The 25,894-nt window shown below is 36.1% G+C and overlaps 1 protein-coding gene across 6 annotated transcripts in view; it reads right to left on the bottom strand.

Moving 5' to 3' along the window:
- NME7 (NME/NM23 family member 7) overlaps positions 1-25,894 on the bottom strand; it is a 278,798-nt gene that overhangs the window by 103,264 nt on the left and 149,640 nt on the right. The gene's annotated exons all lie outside the window — the stretch shown is intronic.

The following is a 25,894-nucleotide window of genomic DNA, read 5'->3' as shown; positions in this document are numbered from 1 at the left end:
AGCAGTATCTGCAACCTACATGGCAGCTCATGGCAACATGGGATCTTAACCCATGGAGCAGGGACAGGGATGAAACCTGCATCCTTGTGCATACTAGTGGAGTTCATTACCACTGAGCCACAGTCAGAACTCCTTCGAAATTTATTAATTTTTTCTTCCAGTTTTATTGAGATATAATTAACATACAGTACTCTGGAAATTTAAGGTGTATAGCATAATAATTTGACTTATATCAGGAAATGATTACAATAAGTTTAATGAACACCCTTCCTCTCATATAGATACAAAATTAAAGAAATAGAAAACTTTCCTTCTGAGGAGAACTCTTAGGATTCACTCTTTTTGCTATATAACATATAGCAGTGTTAGTTATATTTATCATGTTGTACATTACATTCCTAATACTTATTTATCTTATAAATGAAGTTTGTACCTTTTGACTACTTTCATTAATTCCCCTTCTGACTCCAGTCTCTTGTAACCACAAATCCGATCTCTTTACCTATGAGTTTCTTTGACGTATAATTAACCTATAGCACTGTATTAGTTCCTAGTATATAACACAGTGATTTGATATTTGATATTTCTATACATTTCAAAATGATCACCATGCTAAGTCTAGTTACCATCTGTCACCATTCAAAGATATTACATAATTACTGACTATATTCCACACACTGTATGTTTTATACCCATGATATTTATTTTGTAACTAGAAGTCTATGCCCCTTAATCTTCCTGATTTCTGTCCTCTACTCACATCCTCCCATCTTGCATCTCTATATCTATGACTCTGTTTCTGTTTTATTGTTCGTTTGTTTTGCTTTTTTAGATTCAACATTAAGTGAAATCATTCAGTATTTCATTTTGTGTGATTTCACTTAGCATAACACCCTTTAGGTCCATCCATGTTGTCACAAATGACAAGATTTCTTTCTTTTTTACAGCTGAGTAATATTCCAGTGTATGTATGTGTGTGTGTGTCTTTGTGTACACATATACATCCATTTGCCAAGTGATCAGCACTTAAGGTTGCTTCTATATCTTGACTATTATAAATAATGCCACTACGAACATGGGGTGTACATATCTTTTCAAATTAGTGCTTCAGTATTTTTCAATCTTATTTTATTACAGTGATTTTTGACTTGATATATATGTTTATCATGGAAATTGTAAGACTTTATTGCAATTATTGCAATTATCGGTTGCACAGGGATTTCCTTCCACCAAAATATAAGTTCCTCTGGCTCAGGGAAAATGTGTTATTCACCTTTTCATTGCCAATGCCTATGAATTCTAGATACCTACACAGTTTGGAAATGTTCTTTGGGGGTTGGTGGATTGGCTGGTAGGTTGATTGTTTGAATGAATGAATAAATCAGAGAGATAAAAAGATATGCTTTGAGCCAAGTTCACTGTATACATTACCTCTACAACTTGTAAGGAACCTTCAGAAGCCTAACAAAGTGAAGTTAACTTGGGAAAGGATAACAAAGGATAAATGAATGGTTATCAGTAAACTTCTCAGAGGAAGTTTACATGCAGTTATATCTAAACTAAAAGAATGGTGAAATCTTAAGAAAAGGCACATTTCTCTGTGGGATGGAAATCCTGTGAAATCAGATTGTTATGATCATTATACAACTACAGATGTGATAAATTCATTTGAGTAATAAAAAAAAAGGCACATTTCTATTCTAATTATTTCTGTAGCTTTAAAATTAGAAAGACTATGTCATCAATGATTTAATCAGCATTTTATTTGCATTCCATGCAAGATTAAATGTGACATCATAATTCATGTCATAATTCCTAACAGGGAATTAAGGCAATTAATAGGGATGCTTAAAGCCCCAAACTGGGACCAAACCCAAATAGTTTATAAATATAACCTTTAATGGCTTGGATCTCATTTACAGGCAATAATAAATTAGTAAAGAGATATCTATGAGTTACAAGTTTAGGGAAAAAAAATACTATTTTTAGCTGGATTTCAACTCTGTGGTTTTAAAGAATGTTTTTTTCACTGTCTGTTTTTGGATCCTAATCAACTAATTCCACCCACTTCTGAATCCCCAAAGTAGAACTAACAAGAAAGCAACATCTGCTGGTTACAGCAGTGTGATATACAGCATTTGTTTTTACAGAACCCAAGTTCAAAAAAAATCTTCAAAATTAAAATTAACATTGATGGAGCTTAATAAGAACCCATTATCACCAGTCTGTTTTCTTCAAAAACAAAACAAACAGGCAGACTCAAGAACTTTACCAGGGGATTCCAAATTTACTAAAAGCTGATGGATGTCTAAGAAATGTAGTTCAAACTCAAGATTGAATACTTTTTTCCTTATTTCTTTCTCCCACTTTTGGGAGTAGAAGCTATTTATGTGTACCTAAAATTTAAATTGTTCTCAGGAAGAACATTTAAACAATGAAAACAGTTAAATAGGCTTTGGTGTTTTAATCACTATTTCTGTATCTCTTCTAAAATATAAGAATCCCTTCTTTCACAGATTTGTTTATCTATAGTAGATAAACTACCCTAATTCTTCATATCCACATCACCAAGTTATGCAAGCTCTCCTTTCTAAAATAGTGTATTTCAAACCCCTCCACTGTCACCATCCAATGATGGTGATAAGCCCAGGGTCTCATAATCTCTAGTCAGTATTATTTTATCCCGCTCCAATGAATATTCCACACAGTGGTCAGAGTGATTTTCTAAAATACAGATATAATCATACTGATCACTCATTTAAACTTTTCCATAGAATTTACCATTGCACTTAAATAAACACAAAATAGTTAACATGGGCTTCATAATCTGCCTCAACTGTCTCTTCAGTCACACTGTAGGCTACCCTCCTCTCTGCACTCTAAGCCTGAGCCAAACTGGACTTCTCTGAATTCCTAGAATATACTAGATTCTCCCAGATTTAGGACCTCCACACGTGGCTGTCCTCTATCCTTCAGATCTAAAATAAATGAGAATCTTTCAGGAATTTCTCCACTTCAATAAGCTATAGCCTCCTGACAGCTCTTGCACAAGGATCAAACTCTGTCACTGTACTTAACATGGTTGTAATACATACATATTCATATAATCATTTGTTTAATGATTATATTCCTCATTAGACTATCAATTCCACATTGACAGAGCTCTGATCTATCACCTACCTCCTGAGCACCTCCCACCTACAGTATATTCAGTAATTTTAGTTGAATGAAACAAAGCAAATCCCAATCCAACAAGAATGTATGTTAATAGGTAAACATTTCTTAAAGTGAAATTTATTCCTAATATACCCCAGGTCTATACTACAGTCAGTCTCTGGAAGTTTCATTCACAAGATACTTTTCTATATTTTCCATGCCACTAGACAATCTACATCTATAAAACACTAATCTGTTCTATGCATGAGATTTTTTAAAGATTCCACATGTAAGTGAGAGCACATGGTATCTGTCTTTTTCTGTCTGACTTATTTAGCATAATGACCTCACAGTCCATCCATTTTGTCACAAATGGCAGGATTTCCTTCTTTTTTGCCTGAATAATACTCTATTGTGTCTATACCACATTTTCTTTATCCATTCATCCATCCAACTTAGGTTGTTTCCATGCCTTGGCTATTGTAAATGATGCTGCAATAAACATGGGTGTGCATGTATGTTTTCAAATTAATGTCTTTATTTCCAGACAATTCTAGAAGTTGAATTGCTGGATTATAAGGTAATTCTATATTTAATTTTTTGAGGAGCCTCTATACTATTTTTTTCATAGTGGCTGCAACATTCATATTCCCAACAAAAGTCCATGAGGTTTCCCTTTTCTCCACATCCTTGCTAACATGTATTATTTCCCATTTTTTCATAATAGCACTCTGACAGGTGTGAGGTGATACCTCACTGTGGTTTTAATTTGTATTTCCCTGATAATTAGTGATGTTGAGCACCTTTTCATGTACCTGTTGGCCATTTGTAGGTCTTCTTTGGAAAAATATTTACTCAGATCCTCTGCTCATTTTTGTAATCAGTTTTTTCTTTTTTTTTTTCCGATTGAAGTGTATCAGTTCTTTCTATATTTTGGATATTAACCCTTCAAAAACTATCATTCTCGATATCATAATATATACTTTTTCTGTCAGAATAAGAGTACACTCTAAACGTAATGTGTCAAAATAAGAATTGTATGTAACTACAGAATAAAAGATTTTCCCAGTTATGCTATAATCACAAATTAAATGGGGAGAGAAGAAGGGTATGGGGAGAAGAGGTTCCATGATCAGAGGACAGTATGATACCCCTAGAGAATCACACACTGAACAGTTCTCATCAGCTAAGCTGGCCCAATCATTTTCCCTTACTGCTCCTGTTTAGTTCTCCTGGTCTCACTGGGTCTTCCCCTTTGCCTCTAGTCCAGCCTTAAGTGAGACTTCTAGACTCATTCCAGTTCAATCCCTGGCCCCACTCAGTGGGTTAAAGGATCGGCACTGCCACGAGCTGTGGTATAGGTTGCAGACATGGCTTAGATCTGGAGTTGTTGTGGCGTAGCTAGCAGCTGTGGCACCAATTCCCCTAACCTGGGAACTTCCATATGCCACAGATGTGGCAAAAAAGCAAAAAGCAAAAAAAAGCAAAAAGCAAAAAAAAAAAAAAAAAAAAAAAAAAAAAAAAAAAAAAAAATTAATTAAAAAAAAAGACTGCATCACAGGATTCTATTACCATATCTAATGGACTTCTAATGGAGAAGTGCTAGAGAAACATCTGGATATATTTTAAAAAAACTTCTGGAGTTCCTGTTGTGGCTCAGTGGGAACAAATCTAACTAGCATACATGAGGATGCAGGTTCGATCCCTGGGCCTTGCTCAGTGGGTTGGCGATCCAGCATTGCTGTGAGCTGTGGTGTAGGTCACAGATGTGACTCGGATCCCAAGTTGCTACGGTTCTGGGATAGGCTGGCAGCTGTAGCTCTGATTCAACCCCTAGCCTGGAAACTTCTGTATGCCATGGGTGTGGCCCTAAAAAGCAAAAAAAAACCAAAACCAAAACAAACAAACAAAAAAACCCCAAAACAAAACAAAACGAAAACCTTTTGGAAAAGAATTAAGCATAGATACTACTCATCATAACAGTATAAAAATGATGTTTAAATGGTTTTATAGGGGAAATATTATTTTATTTCTGAGTATACAATGTGTAATAGCTGCAAGTTAAAGTGAGATAGTACAAAGTTCCTTTAGCTTTTAATCCAACTTTTTACTATTTTCTTGGGATTTGCCCATCTATTCATAATATAAGTAATTATGATACATCTGAAATAAGTAAGCACTGTCATTTATTTTGTGGCTTTTGGGTCATCTTATAGCTAAATCACTCAGAAAAAGACTACACAATTCCTAATTTTAAAACTTTATAGAGAAGGAAGTACATCTGTATCTAATTTTCAAAAGTCATTTGATTTGTACCTGTTTCATGCCCTAGTGATACTGTGACAAGATCTCGTAGACAGGTAATAAGACAGTATAAGCATGGACATGGGAGTGGTAATACAAATAAATGTCAGAACTTGGATTCAAACCTAACAGAGCTGGAACAACAAAAAAAAAAAAAAAAAAAAAAAGGAGAAAATATTTTAAGTTAATTTAGTTGAAAAATCTACACACTGCCAGAGCATATGTTATAATTCCAAACATCTTACTTGTAAATCTGAATTACATCCCCTGCCTTTTCAGGAAAATATTGCTTGAATCAGTAATACTATATGTGAATAAAGCTTTGTTTTTTTATTGAAAAATATTATAAAATGCTTTACTTCAGTAGTTTACTGTCAACTGCTTTTCTATTACTATTTTATTAGGTTACATTATTTCATATTTTTATAATCACAAAGAGAGTTATTCCCTTTGACAAGTTTTTGAACTGAGTGTTAATTTGACCCTAAAGCAAACGAAATCCACAACAAGTTATTCCTGAAATGCAGGACTTTTTTTTAGTATGTATTTTGTACGATCAGCTAATTGCATTAATTATCTCATAGCCATCTGCCCTTCATGGAACTTTTTTTTAAGCCAGGATATTTAATTAAGCAGGCATTGCTAATTATTTTCTCTATTTTTCTTTTGTAGAAGCCATTCAAGCTTATTATTTAAAAATGTAGGAAATACAGTCAATCTTCATTATTCATGGATTCCATATTTGTAAATTCACTTACTAAAATGTACTTGTAACCCTAAATTGATACTTGGAGCACTTTCATTGTAATTCATGGACACACACAGAATGGCAAAAATTTGAATCACCTTTCACAAAAATTCCCAGCTAAGGATGAACACAACAATGCTATGCCTTCCTGTTACAGCTCTCACACTATAAGCAAGTATCCTTTTTGCATCTATTTAGCCCCACTTTGTTTGCATTTCTGTGCTTTATATATTGGTGATTTCACTGTTTAAAATGTCCTCAGGTATAAGACTTAAGTGCTGTCTAGTATTCTTAAGTGCAAGAAGACTGATGTGCTTTACAGAGAAAGCATGTATGTACTATAAGCATCATTTCAGTTATGGAGTTCCTGTCGTGCCTCAGTGATTAACAAATCTGACTAGCATCCATGAGGATGCAGGTTCAATCCCTGGCCTCGCTCAGTGGGTTAAGGATCCAGCGTTGCTGTGAGCTGTAGCGTAGGTTGCAGACGTGACTCAGATCCTGTGTGGCTGTGGCTGTGTTGTAGGCTAGCAGCTACAGCTCTGATTTGACCCCTAGCCTGCAAACCTCCATATGCCACGGGAATGGCCCTAAAAAGCAAAGAGAATGAATTATGGTGTTGTTGGCCATGAGTTCAGTGTTACTAAATCAACAACATATATTAAATTAGTTGTCATTAAACAGAAAACACAAAAAATAAGGTAATGTATTATCAAGATTATGCTTGATAAAAATGTGTCCAGAAGCTCACAGAAACCTAACCCTATGTCCTCCCTGAGCAATATTTCGTTATTCACTAATTTAGTGTCCATGGTGATTTACAGAACATAAACACTGTGACTAATAAAAATCAACCATAGAAGAATGAAAAAAATCTCAACCATAGTACTACAACCTAGATTGCCTTTTCCTACACATAGTTACCAATACTGTATTTTACTATAATTTTATACTTTTGTCAAACTCATTAGTTTAAGAAAATCCTATTACTGTTTTAATATGCATTTCCCTCACTAATAAGGCTAAGCACAAGTTACTTGAAATAGGCATCTTTTCTGTGAATTGTTCATCATTCTTTTTTTATTCTTCTTCCTTTTTGTCATCCTTAAGTACAGAATTACAACCACCTCATCTTTAATTATACCTAATTTCAAAGGAAAAAGGAGACTGAATACTGAAGAATTCCCCTGGTTGACTGTCCAAAGAGATCTGCGTGACTGTTGAAACCCAGCCAAAGAGACCCATCCCAGTCAGAGAGAGGTTTGAGTTAAACTTCCAGTAGAATTTTCTCATAAAAACGGCAAAATCTTCATGAAAGAAAGTGCACATATACACTGTGGAAACTCTGTTAACAAATCCCTGGTTAACAGACTGTCCAGATTACCTATGCCATACATTCATTCCCTTGTGACACACTTTGATGAGAGGTATGAGCACACTGAAGTCCATGGCAGTAAGCTACTTTCTGGTAGCACATCTCTTGAAGATTTGTTCAAGCAGTCCTACTTATCTTCTGAGAATTTCAAAAGTGAACTACGACATAAGAGAACCTTACTCCTCACTGGGTTTTGAAAGCTATGAGACAAACCTAGCATAGAGGATTCAGGGGGAAAATTGCTCGTCAAGAAGAAAACTTAGGAAATGTGCTAGAGGCAAGTGGTTTGAAGAGGAGCTTATAGGTGGGAATTGATTAAATTGCGCAGACACCCTAGAGAAAAGCCTCGACATTGTTCTCTATCATTATTCCTTTTAAAAAAGATTGGTGTCTCCTTTTCTAAGTGTTCTCTGAGCCTGAGCTTGATGAAAAAGGGGACAGCTTGGTTTGAAAACATAACTACAGAGTCTGTGGTGGCTCCTCTAAGTCCCTTAGCCTCTTCTATTCATTTGGAAAAACCCCAATATTTTGAATTTTTGCCATTTCAAAAAATGATAATAGGCCCAAGTTAAATTATCTTAACAACATCAGAGAGCCTTTGACTGAGAAAGAAGACCACTGGGCACTAGATAAGGCTTGCTTCATAGGATTACTTTATTTGAAGAGAAAGTAATTAAGTCTTCCATTCTCCTGGAACATGTTAACACACAGGGCTGGTATTTATTACATTGCATAAAGAAGAAGTGATAGGATTAATGTCAAACTGGAACAAAGAAAGAGATGACTTATTTTTTTTTTCAAGGTTGAGAATACTAGCCTAGTACTTTGAGCTTTAGAAAGTAGGAGCACAACTGGGAAGTAAGGAAAAAGTTAGTTCTAAAGGTAGGCTGAGGCATAAGCCCAAAGAGAATACAATACTGACCAGTGTCCTAAGATATCTACGTAAAGACCTTGGTGCTCATTACCAATATTAGTAATCATCATCATCATAATTATCATCACATTGTCAATCAATTATTGGAAGGAGATGAGGAAATTAAATGGGAGAAGCATATTATAGTTAAACAGGATGATCAGAGTAAGTCTCTTGAGAAGGTTACATTTGAGTAGATACTTCAAGAAGGTGAGGGAGTTAAGACATGTGGGTCTCTGGGGGACCAGAATTCTAGGCAGAAAGGACAACCAGTATGTGTGTGTGTGTATTGTGTATATATATGTGTCTATGTGTGTATATGCATGTTTGTGTGTATATATGTGTATATGCGTGTATGTGTGTGTGTGTATTTACATTTATATGGGCCTTTGTGTAGGAGCATCCCAATCCAGGGACCATACACTTGGCCTAGAGGCTTCTCACATATCATGTTGACTGTATCACAGAAAGAATACTCGGCCATTTGCCAGAGATAATTTTGTTTGTTTAAAGATCCACATAAATAATTAAAGGTAACAAATACTCAAAATCCAGTGCAATTTAATACTGATTAGGATTATCAGCAGTTGGGAGGCCAATTTGATTTATCAAAATTTCAAAAACCTGGCTATGGATCCTCTAATGCAACTAGATTCATAAAAACATATGAGAAGATCCAATGACAAAGGGTTTCTTGCCAGCACTGAATCAGAGATATTATTTTTGTGGGCCCTTTGCTAATAGGAACTTCCTATTTACTATCGTAGGCTTTAGAATTAAGAGTTCAAATCTGTGAGTTCAAGTCTGTCACTTAACTGGTGAGATAAGGTCACACACTGACATTCTCTCAAGACCTCAGTTTCCTCATCTGTACATTGGAATAAACCATAATAATCTCACAGGATTGCTGGGAGAATTAAATGACTAAATGGCTTTTAGCACAGGAATTGGCAAATACAAATGCTTAGTAAACAATGGATAGTATCTATCACTACCTGCCCCCTTTAGAACGTCAAATCTGTTTAAATGGCATCCTCACTTACAGATTTTAAATACACCAAAACTAATAGATTTCAGATCTTCTAACAAAGGAACTACACTGATAGATGGTATAAAGAAAAAATACTTCCAGTTACTAAGGGAGCCTGCCAGGACATGTAGTATTCCTGTTCCCAAGAAAGAATTTTATTCTCTGAGTCTTTCCATTCACTTAGGTGAATCAGCAAAGAAAGAAATGGAGGATCAATCACAGGTAACTTATAAGACCTTCAAGCTACTAAAGGGAAATGGGAACAAAAATGATATAAAAGACATGAAAGGGATTAAAAACTTTAAATATAAAGGCTAAGTTATGAAATAATATAAATAGGCCACAGTAAGGTGAAAACATACACATGATATACAGCTAAAAACAATATTATTTATAAAAACCATAGGATCTAGCATAAAACCCTACAAGGCCAAAAAGATAAAGTAGGTAATTCCTTAGATTTTAAAGACACTTAGACATACAGAAACAAAGCAAGTTCTTTATATCAGTGCAGTCTAACAGAACTTTCTGTTACAAAAGAAATGTTCTATAGTGTAAGCCATTGGATATGCTGACTAACTCTTAGCCACACGTGGTATTAAGCACTTGAAATGTGGCAGTGTAACTGAGGAATTCAATTTTTAAATTGTATTTAATTATAATTAATTTAAATATAAATAGCCACATGTGGCTAGTTGGTGGCTACTGTGCTGGCCAACACATCTATAGCCAGAAGCAGTTCCCACAGCCTGTGTTCAGGGCTAAGAGGAGGCCCCTTCCTCTACTGAAGCCCTTTATTAACTGTGGCCCCTTGGCAGCCTTCACATACCTCGAACTAGCAGGCAAGGAGACACTAGATAGCATCACAAACACAAGGCTGAAATGATTTTCCTTCTTTCTGTCTTTGACTCGGCTACAAGAAGGAAAATGATATCGCATATTGTTATCATGTATTGTATCCTACATGATACAATATGGACACTAAATAACCTTTTAACAGAAAGGAGAAAACCACGTTAAAATGACTCAGTCTCACCTCTAGCACTGCCATTGCTCTCTGCCCCTTTACTAGAAGTTCACTGAAAGAGTAGTTCTAAGCCCTTAGGGGTCAATGTTCTCTTAGTGTAATATGGTGACTATCTTAGCCATTCATCCTTTTTAAATGTCTGGTTTATTTGTTGCCTTTCCCGTCCCCACAGAAAACTGCTTGAAAGAAGCAGTTACTATTCCAATGCACATTCCAAAGCATCATAAATAATAATTGATACTACAAATAAATTGAATATACTATGTTTTCTCCAAATCTTTCACTGGATAAGTTGGATACTTTCAAAACTTTACCCTCTCTACTCCAAGGTCAGTATTACCAAAATGAAATTCAACATTTTCACTCAAATTGGGTTCTCCTCATGTATTCTTAGTTTAATTAATGATACTAATTATTACTTATTATTGAAATAGCCTAAGATAAATTTCCTTTAAAAGCTAGCAGTCATCCTTGATACTTATTGCACTACGGTCAATGAATCACCAAGCACTGTGGATTCTATAGCCTTCTTTAACATCTTTTTAACCTGCCCTGTCTTCTCTACCTGCCCTGCCACTGCCTTAGTTTAGTCTTTCATCACTTTTTATCCACATTGTTATAGGATGTAAGATAAAAATAAAAATAAAAATAAATGGTAACTCAATTAAACAGAATTTGGAGACCAGAAGAGGGAGCTCTCGTGCCCTGTGAAGAAAGCAGAGGCCACAAGGAAGAGACTACTGAAAAGCACTGAGTTTAATGAAAAGCCATAGACTCTGTTTACTAAAGCCCTCCCACTGTCCTTCTCCTCCTTATAAAAGTGTTTTCTTTCCTTGCCAAGTGGGGACTTGCACATGGTTCACCATGGTTACAAACTCCAAATTACAATTCTGTACTGATATTGAATAAACCCATCTTTGTTAGAGAAATACCTGCAGTCTATTTATTTCCAGTCAACAAGGACCTTCTCTTTGCCTCTAAGCAAGCTGCCCTATAACAGGTCTTCCACACTACTAATATTAACTTACCTAATGCAAAAATGATCACAGAATTGCCCTGATGAAAACTCACTAACTCCTCCTCACTTCTCACCCCTCAGCCTTTGGAATGAAAACCCAACCCTTTAGTATAATTTATAAAGCCTTTTCTAAACTGGTTCTTGCCTACCCCTTACTGCATGGTACAATGAAACATGCAGTCAGAACTCAGGGTAAAACAGATTAATGATATTCTAGCCAGAGACAACTCCTACCCAAGACCTTAGTTAATCCTAAAATACCTGAGAGAAACATACACACAAAGGTTTAAAACTATACATAATAATACTTTATCATTTGTATTGTTTACCCAGTGTAACAGTTCCAGTAATCTCAGACTATGGGAGAAGGCTCTATATTCATAAGTAAGGTCTTCTGGAACAGCCTTGATCTGCACTTCCCAAGATGGTAGCCACTAGTCACACATGGCTATTAAGTACTTAATATGTGGCTAGTTCAATTTGAGATGCATTCTATATATAAAATAAAGGCAAGATTTCAAAGACAGTAAAAAAGAACAAGTGTAGTTTCTCACACAAGATCCAGAGTTTCCTGAGGGAAATAATATTTAAGGCAGATGGGAGAGATTTGATCTCCCATTAGAAGGCAGCTCAAACCATGCCCTCTCACCTCTACTGTGATAAACAGGATCTCTTCTTTGCCTAGGTAATTACTGTCTTCAAATTATAGCCCCAGGCATCATTTCCTCAGGTAAGTCTTTCCTGAATAGCCTCTTCCCTGGCTCCCACCCCACTTCCTCTCTACCCAACATTGGCTGAGTTGTATGCTCTTTCTATGTATTTCCTCAGCATCCTGTGCTTTTCTTTAAGATAGGCTTATTATCATATCTGATTGAAGTCTGTCTGATCCTCCCTTTAGACTGAGAGCTCCTTGAGGGTCCAGACTGTGTAGAATACATCTTTGAATCCGCAAGAGATAAGCATGACAATGTTCATGACAAGTCTTCAGTAAACGCTTGAACTTATGAATTAAAGATTGACAGGTAAAATGAATAGGATATTTACTGTGAATCCCACATTCTGAAACATGTTCTACTTTCTATCTTCAACTATGAAGAAGCTATAGAAACTTGATGTAAGGAAGCTCAGGAAGATGATCTGAGACTATTTTCCCTTATTTATCTATCATTTTGGTTCTCATCCTTCATGAAAGATTTTCATAACTCCTAACATTTAAGTATTCATATGCATTTCAGTTCCAAACTCTACACTTTAGCTTTCAGTACTCTTTGTTGTTTTAGGAAATGGGCCTCTATTTAATATCACTACTTGTAAACAAATTCTAGCAAAAGGGTAACATAAATTAAGCTGATTTCAAAAACTCACCAATTTTTGGCTTTAAAATTAAAGTTAACTAACCATCTCTGGAGGTGGGTGGAAGCAGGTTAACTGTTGTTCTGAATTTTTATACCTTAATAAAACATCCATTTAAAAATTTTTTTTAAATGGATATGAATAGTTAAACCTTAGTTACAGAGTGGTTTGGGGAGATATCACACAATAATATGGTAAATTTTTTGGAGTGATCTACCATCTTGGTTTTTCTGGAGTTAAGAGATTTATCAGAACTCTGCTCTTTTGGTACTAAACCTAGGAGAGTCCTAGGTGAAAAAGAACAGTGCTAGACACTCTGGCTGGTAGACAGCATTGGGATAAGTGGTTTCTGTTTTGTTGTTTTTCTGTTCAAGAAATAGCTCTTCATTAAAAACATGGTAGTTCACAACAGGATTATTTTTCAATGCTGAATCACTTAATAGATATTATAAATTATTACATACAAATTACTTCAAAGTAAGTCAATTAGTTTTGCATAGTATTTTTGCATACTACTCTACATTCTTATTATACTTGGAATACTTTCAATGTTCCTATTTTAAAAATGCATTTAAGCCACTTAATACTTTTCTGAAAATGTATTTTAGTTGTTTTTATATTTTCCAATATCAGTAAAATACTCGATTATCCTAAGAAAAATGTTTCTTATATTATTACCAAAAACCAGCAACAGAAATTCTTGGACTGCTTTAATTTGGGAATAGGCCTGCTATCCCTGGTCAGCCATAAATGCCTTCTCTAACTGTTGTTATGCATTAAACTGACAGAGGAAATATGGATTCATGTTTCACTTGTCTTATCAATAGAGTGAGATGAAACCAGAACAGAGTGAAGAAAATTTTGTTCTATTTCAATCAGGACTAAGGATTCTTACAGAGTTCATCAATTTTAACCTTCGTCTACTCATCCCCTGGAGATAAAGAGAAACAGCAAGTAAGCAATATGGTAAATAGCACCTGGCTGATTCTCAGCACATCTACTGCTACCATCTTGGATACAGTCTACATCATCTTGGGACTGAATTGCAACTTCCACCCTTGTTTTCTTTTAGACTATTCTTAACTCAGTTGTTAGAATGATCCCTTTATTTTATTTATTTATTTATTTGTCTTTTTGCCATTTCTTGGGCCGCTCCCATGGAATATGGAGGTTCCCAGGCTAGGGGTCAAAACGGAACTGTAGCTGCCAGCCTACGCCAGAGCTACAGCAACACAGGATCTGAGCTGCATCTGCAACCTACACCACAGCTCAGGGCAATGCCGGATCCTTAACCCACTGAGCAAGGGCAGGGATAGAACTCACAACCTCATGGTTCCTAGTCGGATTCGTTAACCACTGCGCCACGACGGGAACTCCTCTTTTTTATTTTTTTATTATCTGTTTTCAACTAAAATGTAACGTTGGTGCTCTGCGAGGAGGCTATGTGAGCTCTGTTTCATACACACACACCCCACATTTGTTTTGTTCAATGGAATATCCCTAGTACCTAGAATAATGCCTGGCATACAGTATGCATTCAATTATTCATGGAAGGACAAATGATTGAAAAGTAATTATTAAATCCCTTAAGTCAGTTTCTCTTTCCTCAGCTACCTTCCTGGGACCTAAACTCTAAAACTGGAATTGTATTTCTTTTAAGATAAAAATAATGTATTCTGTTTAAAAAGAAAAAGAGCAAAGGAAAAAACCCTACAAAGTCATAACATATTTCTTCTGAGTAGTAATTTGCATCTCAGTGTGAAACTCTTGTGGTAAGAAAACAAGGAAGCCTAAGCCCAAGATTCTGAGACTGTGGAGAACTGAGGAAGGAGGCAAGGAATATAATCTATTTCTTTCATACTTCCAGTGAGACTTAGAACACAAATGTGGAAGACAGAGAAGAAGAAAAATGCAGCAAGAAATGATACTGAAAGTGGTAAGGGCTGTATCATAGAAGACTTTGCATCCTTTCCTTTGAAAGATGAACATTAACTATAAGCAGTAAGGAGCCACTGCAGGGCTTTAAGCTTAGAAGTAATAATTATTTATATTTTAGAAAGAGTGTTGCATCAAGAATGTCAAAGGTGCATACAAAGAATAAGACTACAAAATGGAGAAAATTTAAGAGCCAACAGAAAATGAGGATAAGCAATAAACTTAGTACCACTGAGGATGAAGATACTTATATAAAGGGTATATGTTATATGACAGGGACACAAATATGTTGGGATAAAGGAGAAAAGAGAGTTTAAGCTGATTCCTCAGCTTCCAGGTAGAATGATATTAGCGGCATTCATGATAGGAGACTGTGAGAGGAGGGAGAAATGCACATGAAACAAAGACTTTTAGAAGCGCATGGAATGCAGGAGAAAGGGCTGGGCTGGAGTTATAAATTTGGAGTCATCAACATGTTAATTGCTAGAAAATGTACATATTAACATTGATATTATCACCCAGGGAGAGATCACAGACTTAAGAGATAAAAGGATGAGGTCCTTTAGAACACACAGCTCACTTAAAAAACAGATAAGAGTGTAGCCAAGGGGACTAAGACAGATGAGTCAGAAAGAAAGAGGAGAAGAAGGAAAGAACAGTTGTTACAGAAGATAATGGAGGGAGTTCTGACTTCCAGTCATGTAGAATTTCTTTATACTGAACAAATATACAGATAACTAAAAATTGTTGTCTCTCAATTCTGGGTGATTTTACACACACACACACACACACACACACACACACACACACACACACACACACCAATGAATCAAAGAATTCAATTCTTGAAAGAAAGGAACCCCAATGAGATTCATATTTTGTGTGTGTGTGTGTGTGTGTGTGTGTGTGTAGATATACTGGTATCAATATATATCTTTTTCCATGAGGATACTTGCCAGTCAACGTGAGAGGCAGAAAATCTCAGTATCACTGACCTGAGGAATAATAAAATGGGGTTTGGTACAGATGATCAATCAGGTAAAATCCTAACAGGAGGAAGGCAAAACAATTTGTAAATAAATTCCCCTCAAATTCGTGATTGAGCTCTATCATGCATGTGTGGGGCAAGATTCCAAAGAGGCCAGGAGAAAAACAACAGTCAGAAGGCTGAAAGAACTAAGCACTGCACAACAGGTATTCACTGCAAGAAAGAATGTGGATTTTGAATCTGTCAAAGTAGAAGTCTTGAAAAACACCTTGGATTGAGTCTTCAATTGAAATCTCAAAGGGCTATGCCTTAAGAAAAAACTCCATGCAAAGAATTAGGAAAACCCTCTGGGACGAAGGGAAATGACAAAACAGACGCACTCTGACAAAACCCAAAACAAGTTATTTAACTATCTGCAAGAACAATCCAACACTCTTCACAAGAAGATAACATAATTCAGAGTTCATGCAACATATCTTACAAATATTCCAGTATATAACCCCAAAATACTAGACTGCCAAAGCAGTATGTAATCTATAGTCAAGAGAAAAAGCTGCCTTAGGTCAACAGACTCACAAACAAAACAGAAGCTGGAATTAGCAGCCAAGGACTTTAAAATAGTTATGATAAATATAATACAGAAGTCACAGAAAAAGATGGATATAGTGTGTGGAAAGATAGGAAATTTAAGGAAAATTATGTCATCTGTAAAAATGAACCAAATCCAATCTTAGAACTAAAAATTACTATATCTGAAATCAAAATCTTAATGAGATCTGTAAATTCAAAGACAGATAAAAATAAATCACCTAAACTGAAGCACAAAGAGAAAAAAAAAATTTTTTTAATGTACAGAGCCTCAATGAGTTGTATCAAATCATCAAACACCACCTTTCTTAAATAACAACAAATGTTCGAAGACAGATATAATTGGAACTGAATAAGGAAAGGAGAGAATAGGAAGGCTAAATATTTGAAGAAATATTAGCTGAAAATTTTCCAATTTCATCAAAAAGAGCAATTTAGGAGTTCCTGCTGTGGCACAGCTGGTTGGGGATCTGGAATTGTCTTTGTGGCTGCGTGGGTTCAATCCCTGGCCCAGAACAGTGGGTTAAGAATTCAGCATTGTTGTGGCTGTGGTGTGGATCACAGCTGTAGCTCAAATTTACTTCCTGGCCTGAGAACTTCCCAATGCTGCAGGTGCAATCAAAAAAAATGAAGAACAATCTAAATCTATTAGAATCTCAGAAAATGACAAGTAGGCACTAACAGTCAAACTGTGGAAAACTTAAAGCCAAACAGTAATTAAAATTATGTGTATTGGCATAAGAATTGATAAACTGATTAATTTAACTCAACAAATAACATTTGACTGTATATTAAAGTCTTCCCTAACAAAGTAAATTAATTAAAAATTAAACTTAGAATATACTTGAAATACAACTTTTTATATAAAGAGCACATAAAACACAGTAGAGAACTGATAAGATATAAGACAATTTATCAGATATAAATAATAAGAAATATGAAGAAAGTTCACCTTTATAATTAATACTAAAACAATGAAATCACCATTTCACCTTTTAAATTAGAAATATTTCACCATAATGATCTTCAATATTTATAACTATATACTCATATACATTGCTGGCAGGAATGTAAATTGGAATAAACTTTCTGGAAAATAGTTTAATAATGCATACCAACTCTTAGGATAACGATCCTTTGTTTCAGAAATTCCATGTCTGGGAATATCTTCTAAGGAAACAATCAGAGATATAAAAAAGTATACATAAGAATGTTCAGAGGGAAGTGAAGTCAGTTAGCAACAGGCTGAATAAGACCTTCCCTCATCATGTCTCCCCATCAAAAACAATTTGGCATTCAACCTAGAAAAGTGCCTTTGCTGAGAGCTGTTGACTCTGGCACCCAATGTCAAGGAAGCTGGGAAGAGTCTCAACCATCTATACACTGGTCCTAGTTTTGGACATTGCCCTTGCAAATCTATACCAGCTCTCGTCCCTCTTAGCCACAGATCATAAGCCCCTGGAAAAAGCTATCTTAGATAATCACCCACAGATGAGAGCACCTTTGTGGAAGTCTAGGTCTCCAGCAGAGAAGTCCTAGGACACAGGTAGAGTCAAACAGTACAAGTTGGACGCATTGGAATGAGTAAGATGAATAGTTTGATTTTACCTGGATCACTCCTCCCCCCAAAGCAACACACTCAGGGCCAAAAGAGATAGTCTCAGCCTGTGATTTCTACTCAGGAGGGGAGAGTGAAAGTCTGTGAGTGAGCACCCAGCTCCCCTAACAGTGCAAGAAGGTACCAAAGAATCCCATTTCTCTCTTACCCCATTCAAAGTACTGAACTGTGAGCTGTATAATGAGAGGGTGGGAACAACTGGGAAAGCAGCATACAGGAGCACTAGAAGGATATGGATACTAAAAACTCTGTCACAAATTACATTAAGAAACCTGTCCATGAGCTGCTGAGTATGTCTCACCTGAGGGTCCCACCAACCAGCACAGGGGCACAACCAGGGCTCACATGTGCCTCGCCCACAAACACCTCCTTAGGTACTCCCTTGTGTACTCCCAACAGCAGCAATGATAGCATTTCAAGCAGATGGTTAGTGAGCCAATAAAAATCTATGAGCCAGGGAGAAATCACAAACTTAAGCATTAGCATCATCCTTGAAAAAGCAAAAGGCAAGCTTTTGGCATCCAGCCTGGTGCATTTCAGTATCAAGAGAAGAAATACAAATTTAAGAATTCTGCCAAAAGAGAGGGCAAGAAGCAGGTGTTATCCATACAAGTTTCAAGGAAGCCTAGAATCCCTAACAAAACTGATGGAAGATATTCTTTACCAAAGGGCAGTTAGTAAAGAAGAGATGACTTACTTCAAATGTGAAGACAGCAACACAAAACCTGAAGACATATGAGAATAATCAATAAAACATGACATAACCAAAGGATCACAATGTTCTCGTAACCAAATACCCAGTCCCAAAGACAGGGAGATCTGCTATTTACCTGATAAAGAATTCAGAATACTCGTTTTAAGGAAACTCAATGAGCTATAATAAACCACAGGAAGTCAACTCAACAAAATTACGAACACAAGGAGTTCCCTGGTGTCCTAGCAGTTAGGCATCCAGTGTGGTCACTGCTGTGGCTCAGGTTTTACTTCTAAACTGGGAACTTCCACATGCCATGGGAACAGCAAAAAAAAAAAAAAAAAAAAAAACAGGAAAAGTCACATACAAAATGAGAAGTTTAAGAGACTAAAAAAAAAACAAAAACAAAAAACAAAACACTAAACAAAGAACCAAGCAGAAAATATGGAGCTGAAGAATACAATGAATGTAAAGGAAAATGCACTAGAGATCATCATTTTAAGAATGAAACAAGCAGAAGAATCTTTGAGTTAGAAGATAGGAACTAGGAAATGATCCATTCAGAGGAGAACAAAAAAGAATTCAAAGAGTGAAGAAAACCTACATGACCTACAACATCAAAAGAAATAATGTGCAAATTATTGGAATCTCAGAAGACAAGAGGAATTTAGGGATAGGAAGCTTATCCAAAGAAAGGATGGCTGGGAATTTCTCAAATCTAGAAAGAGATTTGGATATTCAAGTTTGTGAAGCTCATAGGTCACCAAATAAATGAAACCTAAACATATTCTGACCAAGAGATATTATAATAAAACTCAAAAATCATAGACAAAGAGAAATGTAAAAGCAGTAAGAGTAAAAAAGATTGTAACTTGCAAGGGACCTCCATAAAGCTATTAATGAATTTCTCTACAGAAATCTTTTAGGTCAGGAGAGAGGGAGATGATATATTCAAAATGCTAAAAGAAAAAAAAAAAAACTCTCAACCAAAAATACGCCATCTAGCAAATTTGTTATTCAGAAATAAAAGAGAGATTAAGAACTCCCCCAGACAAACAAAAGCTGAGGGAATTCATAACTTTTAGACTTGCCTTGCAAGAAATACTTTAAGTTCTTGAGGCTGAAATGAAAGGATGCTAAGGAGTAGTATGAAAATATACAACACATGGGTAAAGGTAAATGTAGAGTCAGTTTCTGAATGCTCTAATACTGGAATATGGTGGCATATTAACCACTTAACTCTAGTACAAATGTTAATGAATAAGAGTATTAAAAATAACTATAATAATTTGGTAAAATATACATAATACAAAAATTAACCTATGATATCAAAAACAAAAAAGGGGAGAGTCAAAGGGTAGAGATTTTATATGCAATCAAAGTTAAATTGTTACTACCATAAAACAGACTGTCATATCGTTAAAATGTTTATGTAATGCTTATAGTAACCAAAAAGCAAAAACTAGTGTTAGACAATCAAAAAATAAAGAGCAGGGAATCAAAGTATACCACTATGGAAAAATCATCAATACACAGATAAAGCAGCAAAAGGTAGGAGAAAGGAACACAGGACTAAAAAAACAGAAAACAGTATGATGGCATTTGTAAGTCCTCACCTATCAATAATTATTCTCTCTACATATGAACTGCATCCTCAAAAGGCATAGAGAATCTGGATGTATTTAAAAAAAAAAAAAAAAGACTGGACCATATTCTTCCTACAAGAGATTCCTTTCAGCTTTAAGGATATACTTAGGCTCAGAGTGAAGGGATGGAAAATAATATCTTATGCAACTGAAAATGAAAGAAAGCAGTGCTAGCAATATTTATTCAGTAAAAAATAGATTTTAAGCCCCAAACTAGCAAAAAACAAAGATTATATAATTATAAAGGAGTTCATTCATCAAGGGGGTATAACAATCAGAAATATATATATATGTACTATATATATACATACACATACAACTAATATCAACGTTTTATATACACACATATCTAACATCAAAACATGTAAATATATTAAACAAATACCAACCGATCTGAAGGGAGAAAGAGACAACAATATAATAATAGTAGGGGACTTCAATACTTTCAACAATGGATTTATCAGAGAGTAAGTTAACAATGAAATGCTGGAGTTGAACTATACTTTAGACCAAATGAACCTATGAACATTCCATACAAAAGAAGCAGAATACACATTCTTTTCAACACACAGAAGACTTTATCCAGGATATATCATATAATAGGTCACAAAACAGGCCTTAGTAAATTAAAGAAAGTTGAAATCACGCTAAGTATCTTTTTTTGTCTTTTTTTTTTTTTCACTTTAGGGCCACACCCATGGCATATGGAGGTTCCCAGGCTAGGGGTCTAATAGGAGCTGTTGCTGCCAGCCTATGCCACAGCCACAGCAACGCCAGATCTGACCTGCATCTGCAACCTACACCACAGTTCACAGCAACGCCAGATCCTTGACCCACTGAGAGAGTCCAGGGATTAAACTGGCAACCTCATGGTTCTTAGTCGGATTTGTTTCTGCTGCGCCATGATGGGCACTCCCCAAGTATCTTTTCTGAATACACTAGTGTAAAACCAGAAATCAATAACAGGAGGAAGCTGGAAAATCCATAAACACCAAAAATTAAACACTCCTGAACAACCAATGGGGCAAAGAAGAGATCAAAGGGAAAATCAAAAATATCTTGAAATAAAAGAATATGGAAATACATATTAAAACTTATGGGGAAAGTCTGGAAAGTGTTTGAGACTTGCCTTAGGTGACATATATTTCTCTGACTCCCTCCCTTCACCTCTATTCATGGGGAGGTTCATGTCTTTTATTATACTGTATGCCTTGGTCTGTGCACTCGGCACTTTGCATCCTACTTTTATAAGTAATTATCTCTCCCTCAGACACCAGGAAGAAGTTTCTTGCCCAGACGCACCTCCCCCCACCCCATATACTGGTTCTCTAGTGCAGGGTCTGGTATAACTTACAAGTTCAATAAATGATTGTTAAATAATTGCATACAAAAAAAGTATAAGATGCAGCAAAGGCAGAGCAAAAAGGGAAATTCATACAGATAAGTGCCTATAATAAGAAACAAGAAGTATCTCAAATGAGCTAAGTTCTACTGCTTAAGGAAACTAAGCAAATGCAAAGTTAGCAGAAGGAAGAAAATAACAAAGGTCAGAGCAGGAATAAATGAATTAGAGACCACAAGTACAGAAAAGATGAAGCCAAAAGCTGTTTTTTGAAATGATAAACAAAATTGACAAACCTTTAGTTAGACTACAAAGAAAAAAATAAGAGAACACTCAAAATTAGAAATTAAAGAGGATATATTACACCTGACACCACAGAAACATAAAAACTCATAGGAAACTATTACAAAATCATATACCAACAAACTGGATAACCTAGAAGTGTTGGATAAATTCTTAGAAATATACAACCTACCAAGAATGGGAGTTCCCATCGTGGTGCAGAGAAAACAAATCTGACTAGGAACCGTGAGGTTGTGGGTTCGACCCCTGGCCACTCTCAGTGGGTCAAGGATCTGATGTTGCTATGAGCTGTGGTGTAGGTCACAGACACGGCTCAGATCCTGCATTGCTGTGGCTGTGGGGTAGGCCGGCAGCTGTAGCTCCGATTAGACCCCTAGCCTGGCAACCTCCACACGCCGTGGGTATGACTCTAAAAAGAAAACAAACAAACAAACAAACAAAAAAACCTACCAAGAAATAGGAAATCTAAATAGACCACAATGAGGAAGAGACTGATTCAGTAAAATCTTTCAATGAAGAAAATCCTAGGACCAGATGTTTGGTGAAATCTACCAAATATTTAAAGAAGAATTAACACCAGTTCTTCTTAAACTCTTCCAAAAAACTGAAAGATAGGAAGGAATGATTCCAAACTCATCCCACAACAAAATATTAGTAAACCAAATTCAACAATATATTAAAAGGCTCATACACATTGATCAAGTGGAATTTATCCCAGGGGTGCAAGAATGGTTCAATAATCTGCAAATTGGAGTTCCCGGTGTGGCTCATTGGTTAACGAATCTGACTAGGAATCATGAGGTTGCAGGTTGGATCCCTGGCCTTGCTCAGTGGGTTAAGGATCTGGCATTGCCATGAGCTGTGGTGTAGGTTGCAGACGTGGCTCGGATCCCGCGTTGCTGTGGCTCTGGCGTAGACTGGCAGCTATAGCTCCAATTCGACCCCTAGCCTGGGAACTCCATATGCCATGGGAGCAGCCCAAGAAATAGCAAAAAGACGAAAAAATAATAATAATAATATGCAAATCAATGTGATCCATCACATAAACAGATGAATAAAAATCATAAAACATTTAAATAAATACAAAAAAAGTTTCTGACAAGATTCAACATTCTTTTATAATGAAAACTCAACAAAGTGGGTATAGAGGATGCATACCTAGATATAATAAATGTCACATGTGATAAACCTATAGCCAATACCATATCCAATGGTGAAAAGCTAAAAGCATTTTTTTCTAATATTATGAACAAAACATGGATGCCCACTCTCACTACTTTAACTGAGAGTACTGGAAATCCCGGTCACAGCAATTAGACAAGAAATAAAAGTAACTATAAATTAGAAAGAAAGAATTAAAACTACCACTATTTGCAGATAACATGATACTATACACAGAAAATCCTAAAAACCAAAAAAAACCTAGTAAAATAAATAACTGAATTTAGTAAAGCTGCAGGAGTAAAAAAAAATAAACATACAGAAACCTGTTCAATTTCTATACACTAATAGTGAACTGCCAGAAAGAGAAATTAAGAAAACAATCATATTTAAAATCACATCAAAAATAGTATAATACCTTGGAATGAAGCTAACCAAGGAGGTAAAATACCTGTACTCAGAAAACTATAAGACACTGATGAAAGAAACTGAAAATGACAAAAAAGGGAAATATATACCATAATCTTAGGTTAGAAAAATATTGTTTAAATGTTCATACTACCCAAAGCAACCTACAGATTCAATGCAATCCCTATCAAAATCCCAATAGCACTTTTCATAGAAATAAAACAATCTTAAAATTTGTATGGAAACACAGAAGACCCCAGATAGCCAAAGCAATTTTGAGAAACAAGAACAAACCTGGTGGCACCATATTTCCTGATTTCAAACTATAGTACTAAGCTATAAGTAATCAAAACAGCATGGTAGGGGCATAAGAACAGACACACAGATCAATGGAGCAGAATAGAGACCCCAGAAATAAATCCATTCATATAAGGTCAATTAATTTTTGACAAAGGAACCAAGAATATACAACAGGGAAAAAACAGTTATTTCTTCAATAAATAGTGTTGGAAAAAGTGGACATCCACATGCAAAAGAATGAAACTGGACACTATCTTACACCATACACAAAATGAATTAAAGACCTAATCCATAAAAACTCCTAGAAGAAAACACAGGTGATAAGTTCCTTGCCACTGGTCTTGGCAATGGTTTTTTTGGGAATCTAACAGCAAAAGCAAAGACAAACAAGTGGGACTACACCAAACTAAAAATAAAAAGCTTTTTCACAGCAAAGGAAACCATCAACAAAATTAAAAGGCAGCCTATTAAACAGGCAAAGATATTTGCAATGATGTATCTAGTAAGGGGTTAATATCTAAAATATATAAAGAACTCATACAACTCAACAACCAAAAAACAAACAACTAACTACAATTTTAAAAAATGGGCAGAAGCCCTAAATATACACTTTTCTTAGAAGACATACAAATGGACAACAGACACATGAAAAGATGCTCAATATCATTAATCATCAGAGAAACACAAAACTACAATGAGGTTATCACCTCACACCTGTTAAAGAGGCTATTATTAAAAGACAACAAATAAATGTTAGTGAGGATGTAGAGAAATGGGAACACCTGGGTACTACTGGTTGGATTGTAAACTGCTACAATCAATATGGAAATAATGTAGTGATTCCTCCAAAGAATAAAAATATAACTGCCATACGGTCTACTAATTTTGCTTCTGGATATACACACACTCCAAAAAAAAAAAAAAAATACTAATTTGAAAACATACACATACTTCAATGTTCATAGCAGGATTATTTATAATAGCTTAGACGTGGAAGCAACCTAAGTGTCCATTCATAGGTGAATAGATAGAGATATGAGATTTTATATACACATATATGTATATAAAAACATAATGGAATATTACTCAACCATAAAAAGAAATCTTGCAATTTACAATAAAATGAATAAATAAAGAGAATATCATGCTAGTGAGTTAAGTCAAGCAGAGAAAGAAAAATACCATTAGATCTCACTTATATATGGTATCTAACAAACAAATGGAACAAATAAAAAAAATAGAAATAGAGATTGAGAGGACAAGATGGCGGAGGAGTAGGGGGACACACTCGCCCTCTCCCACAAACACAACAAAAAAAGCACATCTATAGAATAAATGACTCGCACAGAACAGCAAACAATCGCTGGCAGAAGAACCTAAACTCCAATAACGGCAAGAAGTTCGTGACATTACTGGGCAGAATGGGAGAAAAGAGGAGAGTGAGAGAAGGTGAATCCGAGCGGGACTGGCGCTCCCGAAAGGGAACTGCGGAGGAGAAAGGGATCCCGCACCCTGGAAAGTCACCTACACGGGGGAAAGATCAAATGAACCGGAACAATCTCCAGATGCAGAGAAGAGTGTAGCAGTAAGTTGGAGTACGGAAAAGCCGATCAAGAACGGAATGGACCATCTGAACTACAGGCACAGTCACCAAAAATTGAGCCGCCTGGGTGGGGGCTGGGCACCGAGACCTTGCCTCCGGAGGTTAGTCCCTGGGAAAGGGCCAGGGGGACGCCTGGGTGGGAGCTGGGCACTGAGACCTCGCCTACGAAAGTTAGTCCCCGAGAAAGGGCCAGGGGATGCCTGGGTGGGTGCTGGGCACCAAGACCTAGGCTCCAGAGGTTAGTCCCTGGGCTGGGGGGGTGGGACGGAGCAGAAACTGCTTGGGAGGTCTAGAAATCATTTGACGGGGCAGAGACTGCCTGGGAGACTAGAAAACAAAGCTGTCGCAGAGGAAGGGAGCAATACCCTAGGGGCGGGGAAGTGG

Source organism: Sus scrofa, chromosome 4, assembly GCF_054392235.1.
Source record: "Sus scrofa isolate SSC_HxYL_T2T_F1_AM1 chromosome 4, Sscrofa_HxYL_maternal_Yorkshire_Landrace_v2.0, whole genome shotgun sequence".
In the NCBI taxonomy this organism is placed as follows: Eukaryota; Metazoa; Chordata; class Mammalia; order Artiodactyla; family Suidae; genus Sus; species Sus scrofa.
The sequence above is the reverse complement of the archived record's forward strand: the minus strand, read 5'-3'. Positions and strand labels throughout refer to the sequence as shown.